Source organism: Littorina saxatilis, unplaced genomic scaffold, assembly GCF_037325665.1.
Source record: "Littorina saxatilis isolate snail1 unplaced genomic scaffold, US_GU_Lsax_2.0 scaffold_2026, whole genome shotgun sequence".
Classification (NCBI taxonomy): Eukaryota; Metazoa; Mollusca; class Gastropoda; order Littorinimorpha; family Littorinidae; genus Littorina; species Littorina saxatilis.
Window position 1 is genome coordinate 7,501 of NW_027126496.1, and position 10,777 is coordinate 18,277.

Consider the following 10,777-nt stretch of genomic DNA (forward strand, 5'->3'; position numbering starts at 1 on the left):
TTGTTTGAGGCCTGAGTAGGTTAATGTTAAAATCGCCAAGCAATACAACATTCTCGTCACGAGCCTTCACTCTGTCCATCATAGAAACAAAATCATCAATCCACCTTGACGTTTCAGCAGGGTTACGATACACATAGCCAATAAGCAAGGGAGAGGATTTGTCATGTTTTAGTTCCAACCACATACATTCAACATTTTCATCTTCAAGATCAGTTCTACGTTTGACAATCCCAGCAATGGACTGATGAACATAAAGAGCGATGCCTGTTTGGCCTACTCGTGCATTGTCCCGTCGTAAAACCGAATAATTCGGAATGTTAACAAGGCTGTCTGAGATACGCGAATCTAGACGCGTTTCACTTACACCGAAGAGCTGTACCAGCTCTGGTTGCTGGTTTAGCAATACACAGACATCGTGTACTTTGTTGACTAAATGATAAATATTTACATGCCCTATACGGAGAACAGTGTTTGATGTTGTTGACATTAGGACGAAGTGCAATATTGTAACAAACAGCAGTAGATAATAAAGCAAGGAAAATCCGGAAATATGAGTATCCGGAGCAGTCAAGACAACAGTTCTAGTATATCATAAACGCACAAGGATTTCTCCAAGTAAATGTCAAGATTCCCACAACACGAATTATAGTTGCTATTTAGAACAGGATGATACAGGATGAGATAGCAGCACACAAAGGTATGCAATCAAAAATAAAGAAACAAATTGTTGCTTAAAAATGAAGGGTGACCGAACAAAAGGTAAAGCAAATCCCACAACAAACAATGGGATACTAGATAATATAAGCTTAAATGCAAGATGAACAAAACGTTCACAGAAATTAAATGCAAGATGAACAAAACGTTCACAGAAATTACGGAGACCAGCCGCTTTCTTTGCGGATGAAAATAAACCAATGGCTTCAGGGCACGACACATACAATGCCGTCACTATAGCGTGACCGACCTGAGGCACGTATAAGAAGCGAGCACGTCCAAGTCAGGTCACGAATTTAGCTGTAGAACACAGTTAACAAAGTTAGTTTGAAGATTCCTCAATATGATGAAGGCAGCGCGATTATGCTCACACACAATGCAGGGCTGGTACACAGTTGAAGATCTATCCTTAAAGACACAGTCCACCTTTTCTCTTCTCACGGGTTTTGCTACGAAGCAAAAACAAAAGGGGTTTTAAACGTAGGTTCACAACTCCAGTTACCATAGAACACGAACCTGTGCACAATATCACGATAGTGATAAGTTTAGACACACAGAATCGTCACGGTAACTCACTTGCCCTTTTGAGTTCAGGAACTCGAACGGGCGCACAAAATATTAAGGTAGTGAACGATTTAGACACTCGCCCTCCTGGGTCGAGGACACGAACGGGCGCACAAATAACAAATTAGTGCACGATCTACACACTTGCCCTCCTGAGCTGAGGGAATCTTACCCTTTGCAGGAGAATGCACAGATAACTATATTGTTCACGAGAAATCTCCATGAGTCAAGTGGCCATGAGCATTGAGTTCAATGCTAGTTAAGTTGTTACATAGTTTCTACATAATTATGTTCCGCCTAGGAAGTGGACGTACGTAGGGCAAAACGTAGGACTCCTGTTTCCTGCTTGAGTCTCTCTCTCTCTGTCTCTCACGCAAACAAACGCACCCCCCCCTCCACACACACACACACACATACGTACGTATGCACGGGTATGCACGCGTAGGAGTAATTTTCATACCTGCACATATGCGCACATACATACATACACACCCACACACACACACACACACACACACACACACGCACACACACACACACACTCACACACCCATACATACACACATACATACATACATACATACATACATACATACATACATACATACATACATACATACATACATACATACATACATACATACATACCTACATACATAGTTACCTACATACATACATACATACATACATACATACATACATACATACATACATACATACATACATACATACATACATACATACATACATACATACATCTCTCCCAGCAAGCATATGGTGTGACTCATGATTGTTTAGTACGTTACACAAGTGTAGCTGCAGTCATTACATGTACGCTACCCGGGTGGGGGTAGTGTTGCCGAAAAAACGGTGTTGCACCGTTATATACCCAATGAGGCGACACAGGACTCCCCTGGGGGGGCAAGTGGTGTGGCTGAGGCCAGGGCTGGTGGTGAAGGCGCTGTGATGCGTGCCACCAGTAGGGGGGTGGCGAGAGAGGCAGACCCGAGGGGCCCGGGTGTGAAGAGGTTGAATCACTCCGCCTCGGTTCACTGATGGCTGGTGACATTGACACGTGGCTGTCACGGTCGCCAACAGCCTGCCATGGCTGTCTCACTGTTTTAGAGAAGCGAACAGATGGAACGTTGTGTAGACGGTGTCTTGGTGGCTGTCCCCAGGGTCGTTGCTGTTCCGACATCTCGTAGTGAGGGGGATGCTGTGCAGGGGACTTGTCCGGGCTAATGACCGGATCCTCCAGCAGTGGTTTGCGGTGGCCACTGTGGGTGACGTCACGCGGCTGACCAGCGTACTTGATGTTGCACGCCAGTCTGCCGGTGCCCTGACGACTGGGATGCAGGTCGTCCCTGTACAGGGCCTTGCGTGGAGCGCCGTTGTTGGTGACGAAGGTCGAGGTGTGGTCGACCAGCGCCACCTTCGCCTTGCTGCAGGCCCTGGACAGTTCGTCGTTGGAAGCCGCCACAGATTTCTTGAGGAGATGTTCTCCCCAGGGTGGGATAATTGAGGAGAACTGTCGAAGGGCATTGGGAAACACCCTTTTCAATAGCTTGACAAGGGCGCTCCATGTCAATTCTGTAATGGTGTTGTCCCGACATGTGTTAACGCCAATGTGTACCGTGACGTGTAACACACTCGGGCACTGAGGAATGTTTTGCAGCCAGTGTGCTAGGTCGTCCAGGGTTAGGCCAGAGACACTGAGATTTTCAGCCCGTTTCCCCGGAAACGTGAGCTCTGGCCTAACAAGCACATGGGTTGTCTCTGCGGCCACCCTACACTCTGCTAGTCGCTGTCGCGGTGTTTTCTCGGGGTGCTGGCGCAGCTGGTTGTTCGTAGCGGGACTGTTGACTGTGGGTTTGTTTGCTTCTAATGTGCGCTCTTCGCCGTCTTTTTTGTGTGTGCATGTCGACAGATTATCTCCGTCGGAATCCGACAGCACAGAAAATTTGTGAGTAACTGTGACGCTGCAGATATCAACGGCTTTGGCAGTTGTACACTCTGTTGTGCTGATTGGAGGCAGGCTGTCGGTTTCCGTTTGCACGGAAGATGTCTCTGGCTTCTGGTGTGAACTTCTTTGTTCCTGCAGTTGCTTTTTGCAGTCACCTAGTTGTGATTTAAGGGAGTGAATTTCTTTGGAGAGAATGCTATTCTCTTTCTGAAGTGTTTCCGTGATTTCAAGAATCTTGTCAAATTTCATCTTCATGTGCTGCTTCAGTTCAACCTTAACCTGCATTTTTGCTGTTTCTATCAGCGAAATGACATCATCAGGCAGGGCAAGGGAGGGGGAAGCAAAGGTGGGGGCTTCTGTCACGGTGGTTGCCTCTGGCGCCTGATCGGCTGTGGTCAAAGAATCAGCGGGGGGCTGTAGGAGGTGCAGTGGTGAGATCTGAGGGTCATTCACACTTTCGCTGTCAGTGCCAGTGACCTCAGGGGGTCGCATATTAACAGACGGTGAGAGGAGGGCGAAGGATCAGGGGAGATAACGGCACTGCTGGTTATCCCACAGTCGTCGTCCTTGTCACGGTCTATCAGCAAAATGACATCATCAGGCAGGGCTAGGGAGGGGGAAGCAAAGGTGGGGGCTTCTGTCACGGTGGTTGCCTCTGGCGCCTGATCGGCTGTGGTCAAAGAATCAGCGGGGGGCTGTAGGAGGTGCAGTGGTGAGATCTGAGGGTCATTCACACTTTCGCTGTCAGTGCCAGTGACCTCAGGGGGTCGCATATTAACAGACGGTGAGAGGAGGGCGAAGGATCAGGGGAGATAACGGCACTGCTGGTTATCCCACAGTCGTCGTCCTTGTCACGGTCTGGTGCAACTTGCTCAGTCTCAAGGACTGGGGCGGGGGGAGGAGTTGGCGGCCGGGAGGGGGTGTCGGGCTGACCGCCAGCGGGCGAGATTAAAGTAGGGGACGTTGCCTCTGCTTGCTCTGGAAGCCGACGCGAGGCTCTGATGGGTCTTTCGCCTAACTGCGGTTTTTGCTGATCTGGCACCTCTGTTCTTGTGGGGTCTGTATCGCTCATGACCAGACCGCCGCTGGCAGAGCGTGACGTAGATGGCAGCGGCAGCCTGGTCAGCTCGGCATGTAGAGTAGTGCTATCAGTAGTGCTGTCAGCTGGCAGTTTGTTTAGTGTCTGAATGCACTGTACAATGTTATTGAATTCCGTCATCCTCCACGTAAGGCACTTGTTGCCTTGTATCAGAATTGTCCCTGTGGTGTAAGACACCGTAATGGTGACAAGTTTAGTACTGCCGCATTGTACCACGATTTTTGTTCTGTATAGGTCAGACAATGGCAGCGCCGTTGGAATATTCGTGAACGAATCACTATCTTGGACAGTTATGTGGCGAAGGGGATTTTCAGCTTCATCCAGCCATTTCACTGAAAAGTCCTGGTGAGAGTGAATGTCAAGAACATAGCGTAGGTAAAGAACCTTTCTTGCTAGAGGCAACAGGGTGATGGGAACTTCAAAGGTCATCTGTTTGGGATCTATTTTTATGTCCATTGTTGGGGCCCATTCACTGTCTGTGTTTGTTATGGTGGAGGGCCATGATGAATTAAAAGTGGTTAATGGGGAAGCACATGTAAAGTATGTGAATAAGTGTTGAACACACAAAGCTCATGGCCAGCTGAGCAGGAGACATAGTAACATTCACATTATCAAACACGTTTAGTCGAGGCTACGCAGCGGGTACCACAGTCAGGCAAAATGACGATCAAACCTCTGCAGCCCTGCAGAGAGAAATTCTCTCCAGAGTCTTCGGAGTTGTCAGAGTTTGGAATCTTGATAGTCTGCTACTGACGGTGGGAAAGTTCTTGACCGCAGCATGGCAGGTCAAAATAACACACTGGGACCGAAGCGGCGGAGGAGCTTAATTGATGCCGACATGGGAGGCGGCGAGCGCGTCGGGGGGATACTGATAAGGCGCGGCTGAGCTGTCCAGAGCCAGGTGGTGGCGCCAGTCAAGCGTGGCCAAGCGTGGCTGACCCAGCAGCCCGCTCACAAAGAGCACAGTGATGGCATAGTTGAAAAACACAATTCCACAAAAATCACCACCATGTGTGAAAAAAAGCTATAGAAAAGTTCACCACAGTGTAGTCCACATCGTCACAAAAAAGCACATATGAAAATGGTCGCTGACAGTGTACGATATCACTGTCAAAAACGCAAGAATAGTGGAGCACTTGTAAACACGTCTTCTCTCCGTGTAGAGAGACAGAGACAGAGAGAGACAGAGAGACAGACAGACAGACAGACAGACAGAGAGAGAGAGAGAGACAGAGACAGAGAGAGAAGGAGGTCTTGGCGAGACAGGGAGCGGGTGAGAGACAGAGAGTAAGTCAGAGAGAGAAAGAGAAACACACTAACGTTACCAAATCCGCGCTTCCGGTCATCAGGGAGGTGAGATATCAGACGGTCTTCAGTGGGGTGAGATGTCAGACGGTCGTCTTCATTCAAGTCGCGTACAGTGCGAAGAGCAGTGCCAGAGGTCGCGGCGGGCAGGTCACCATGTTGCCTTGAACTCACGGTCTCGCTCCTGGCCGTGGGCAGAGTGTGAACCTTGGCTCTGGTGCTGTCCGCAACGACCAGCATCACCAAGAACATCAGCTTCTGTGTGTCCGTTTTGAAACTCGTCATCCTGCAGTCGGTAAATTATGCCATTGTTCAGGTTCAAAAGGTGAAAGAAAAACACAACATTCACACACACACACACACACACACACACACACACACACACACACACACACACACACACACACACACACACACACACACACACACACACACACACACACACACACACACACACACGACCAGCACCACCAAGAAAAACAGATTCTGTCTGTCAGTTTTGAAGCTCGTTTTGCCTTGACCAAATTAAACATAACTACTGAACATATTATTAATATGTTAACCGTGAGCCGAAATTACAACATTCAGTCAATTTGTCGAACTCACATTATGAAACTGAACGCACTGCATTTGTCACCGACACAAAAGAGCTTTGTCAATTACCCGTGGCAAAGAAATCGTTGACACTTTTTACGTGGAAAATGCAATGAAATTGACATGCTAGTATTGCGCAGTTGCGTTTGTGCTTAGTAGGAGAGCGCGCTGTTCTCTATTGTTTTGAATTTTCTGAGCTTGTTTTAAATTCAAACATAACATTATGTATATGTTTTTGGAATCAGGAAATGAACAAGAATAAGATCAAATCATTTTTGGATCGGTTTCTAAAATGTAAATGTGAGTTCCTAATTAACCTAACCTCGTTTCGTTAATTATGATCCCATTTTTAGTGTTAACATGACATGGCTATATTTTTTTTTAATTCAGCGTTTGATGGAGCATATGATGACATTATTTTAAAGTCTGTTTGCGAAAAGACGATTTGAAAAAGAACTTTAACCAGCAAGCTCATTAATTCATTTTGAAGCTTCCGAGCTGCAATGCAATCCCATAGTCCGGACTTTGTCAAAGATTGCTTGACCAAAATGTCAACCAATTTGAAAAAAGGAGAGCGTGTCATTGCCGCCTGAACTTTCACAAAAAGACCGATATGATGTCATCAAAAATATTTATTAAAAGAATATAGAGAAAAAACAACATCTGGGGATCCATATCATACAGATGGAATCTTTTTGCAAAGGCAATTGTTTTATCACCGTAATTACTTATCGTAGAAAAGACAAAGAAAAAGTAAATTTTGTGAGATCGGGTTTGTTTACTTCCACTTTATTTTTATTATTTTTATTTACGAGGATTTATATCGCGCACGTATCTCACCACACAATAATAATAATAATAACGATTACTTATATAGCGCGTAAACCTCGTGGTGACGAGCCCAGAGCGCTTTACACTTACACAATCATAATACAAACAAGGAAAGAGAACTAAATCCGAATAAATTCAAACATGGTCACACACACCCACACACGCACGCACACACACGCGCACACACACACACACACACACACACGCGCGCGCGCGCGCACACACACACACACAATCTTTCTTTCGTCATTGTCAATGTTCAGGTAACCCGCAATGTCATTCCATGTACGCATACGTTATTCTAGTACAACACACACAGGCACATACACATCCTCATGAACGCCACACTTTAGTAGATAATACACGTGGCAGCGCCGATGACTCACCGATCATGGGATCTCCTTCAGAGGTCTAACTTAAACATGTGTGTTTTGAGGGCTGTTCTAAAGGCAGATGGTGACTGGGAATCCCTGATGCTCCGGGGGATTTTCTCCCAGACAAGAGGTCCCTGGTACTTGAAGGATCTCTCAAATCCATAGTTAGTTGATTTTCTGTTTCTTTTTGGTTTACTAAGTACATTGGTATCTGTTGCAGAGCGAAGAGAGGAGAGGTTTGAATATTTTGATAACATCTCAGAGAGATAAGCAGGTCCTGTACCATGAAAGAAAGAGACACAAGGCGACTCGAGGCGCATGCTACCTATTAATGCCGTGTTAGATGGATTTTTTTTACACAATATATCGCGCATTCACAGATCGACTGCCTTTAGGCGCTGCATCCACCTTTCACGGCCTATTATTCCAGGTCACACGGGTATTTTGGTGGACATTTGTATCTACGCCTATACAATTTTGCCAGGAAAGACCCTTTTGTCAATCGTGGGATCTTTAACGTGCATACCCCAATGTAGTGTACACGAAGGGACCTCGGTTTATCGTCTCATCCGAAAGACTAGCACTTGAACCCACCACCTAGGTTAGGAAAGGGGGGAAGAAAATTGCTAACGCCCTGACCCAGGGTCGAACTCGCAACCTCTCGCTTCCGAGTGCAAGTGCGTTGCCACTCGGCCACCCAGACCACACTTAGCTGTATACTTCCCTCGTTTGTGTACGTGGCACCGATCTAGTGGTATGTGATGAGATCACAATGCCGCTGGCCGTCTTTCCGCCCGGAAGAGATTCTTAAATACTTTTTGTTTTCAACAGCGGAGAGAAGGAGCGCCCTGAAGCGTGTTCCTTCACTTTGAGGTTTGGAATAACAAACATGTCTTGCGTTTTCGAGCTCTCTTTCTCTCTCTCTCTCTTTCTATCTCTCTCTCTCTCTCTCTCTCTCTCTCTCTCTCTCTCTCTCTCTCTCTCTCTCTCTCTCTCTCTCTCTCCGTGCTTACCTTGCAGATTTGCCAGATGGTTGTCAGATGTCTTCGTAAACGGTTGATCGTTATGATGTGCAGCAGCAGTCCGCTTCCTTTGCTTATAACCTGGACTGGGAACGGCAGCCAGCCAATACAAACCTGCCATGTGAGCAAAGTGCTTCTAGATCCATGGAAAATGATAGACAGCTTTCAAGAAGCCAATCACAGCACAAAGGCTGCTAAAGCCCACCCTCAACACAGGTGTGTCCAATGAAAACCTGTTGTTGTGTTAGAAGTGCAGAGTGTGTTCTAACACAAGGCTGTACGGCTGACGTCACTGGCGCAATGACACAAGCACTGTATTGCATGACCGGGCACAACATGTTTGATTATAACATTTTCTGGCTTCTTCCTGGAAGAAGATGTCGATTTCTTTGTGGCAAGCTGTCTGTCTTATACTTGCTGTCATGGTATTCATTCGCTCGGCTTCCTGACGAGTGGGCGAAAACTGATTCTATCAAGATAAGTTTTGTGTGAATATTTGTTTGTCTGTTCACTTAAAAGACCGTTTGGTCGAAATATCTGTGAATGTATTGTTTTGTCAATAACAAATGTCCAACAACCTACCTTTCTTGGTTCTTTTTTTTATTTAGAATTGTTGTGTGACAATTAAAAAAAAACAAATAACTTCCCCCGGTTTTACAGACAGAAAAAAGAAATATAACTCACAGACAAAATTTCTTTTTTTTTAGGGGGGGGGAGCGGAACCCCTGTAACACCCCCCCCCCCCCCCCCCCCCTCCCCTAAATCCGCCCCTGGATTATATGTTGCATACTGCAACTGAAACAATCAGCTTTGCTGATTTAAGTACAACAGACACCATGCAGTTCTCTGAAACTTGTTCAAACCTTTTTTAACTTTAATTTCTTGAAAGTAAAACTCTTCCAATCTTGTGCAAATCTTGACAAACCTTAAGAAACATGACAGGTAAAACACCAATAAAAGACCGTGTAGGGAGAGCCATTTTGCTTGGAAATCACGATTTGAACGCTTTTTACATTTACTGATTTAGTCAAGTTTTGACTAAATGTTTTAACATAGAGTGGGAATCGAGACGAGGGTCGTGATGTGTGTGTGTGTGTGTGTGTGTGTGTGTGTGTGTGTGTGTGTGTGTGTGTGTGTGTGTGTGTGTGTGTGTGTGTGTGTGTGTGTGTGTGTAGAGCGATTCAGACTAAACTACTGGACCGATCTTTATGAAATTTGACATGAGAGTTCTTGGGAATGATATCCCCGGACAGTTTTTTTTATTTTTTCCATAAATACCTTTTATGACGTCATATCCGGCTTTTTGTAAAAGTTGAGGCGGCACTGTCACACCCTCATTTTTCAATCAAATTGATTGAAATTTTGGCAAAGCAATCTTCGACGAAGGCCGGACTTTGGTATTGCATTTCAGCTTGGTGGTTAACAAAAATAATTAATGAATTTGGTCATTAAAAATCGGAAACTTGTCATTAAAATTATTTTTTTAAACGATCCAAAAACAATTTCATCTTATTCTTCGTCATTTTCTGATTCCACAAACATATACATATGTTATATTTGGATTACAAACAAGCTTTAAAAATTAAAAATATGAACATTATGATTAAAATTAATTGTCCAAAATCGGTTTAGAAACAATTTCATCTTATTCCTTGTTGGTCCCTGATTTCAAAAACATATAGATATGCTATGTTTGGATTATAACCAAACTCAGTACGCTAAAAAGAATAGAGATACAGAAACGCGTGTCATCCTGCTCAGCGCGACCATTACCGCACTCTTCTGGCTTGTCGATTTCACTGCCTTTCCCACGAGCGGTGGACTGACGAACCAACGAGTATGCGGTTTTGGTGAAAAAATGCAGTGCGTTCAGTTTCATTCTGTGAGTTCGACAGCTTGACTAAATGTTGTTATTTCGCCTTACGCCACCTGTTTTCTCCTCTCTGTGTCTCTGTCTGTGTATCTCTTTCTGTATGTCTGTCTGTCTGCATCTTTGAGTCTTGGAGACTTGAGTCTTGAGTTTGTCTTATGTGTCTGTCTGTCAGTGTCTCTGTCTCTCACTGTCTCTCATTCTCTCTCTCTCTCTCCCTCTCTTTCTCTCTCTTTCACACACCCCTACCATCCCCCATCCCTCCCCACCTCTTTCCCCACCCTATTGTATTATCACCCCCCCCCCCCCCCATCACCACCCCACCCCTTCGACCTCACGCCCCTCCCCCTTCCCACCTAGTCATCATGCAACATGTTCATTAGCATCGAGGACAAAAAAAGAAATAAGTAAGCTTATAACCCCTCGCAATGAAATCCACGG

At 45.6% G+C, this 10,777-nt stretch overlaps 1 long non-coding RNA gene across 1 annotated transcript in view; it reads right to left on the minus strand.

The window, feature by feature from the left end:
• The window catches only part of LOC138954934 (uncharacterized), a 12,608-nt gene extending 4,003 nt beyond the window's left edge, over positions 1–8,605 (minus strand). Inside the window, exons 1-2 of the long non-coding RNA XR_011452025.1 lie at positions 8,458–8,605; positions 5,661–5,931 (exon numbers count right to left, since the gene is read on the minus strand). This is a non-coding gene — a long non-coding RNA (uncharacterized lncRNA). The remainder of the gene's footprint in view (positions 1–5,660; positions 5,932–8,457) is intronic.
• Between the last annotated feature and the right edge of the window lie 2,172 nt (positions 8,606–10,777).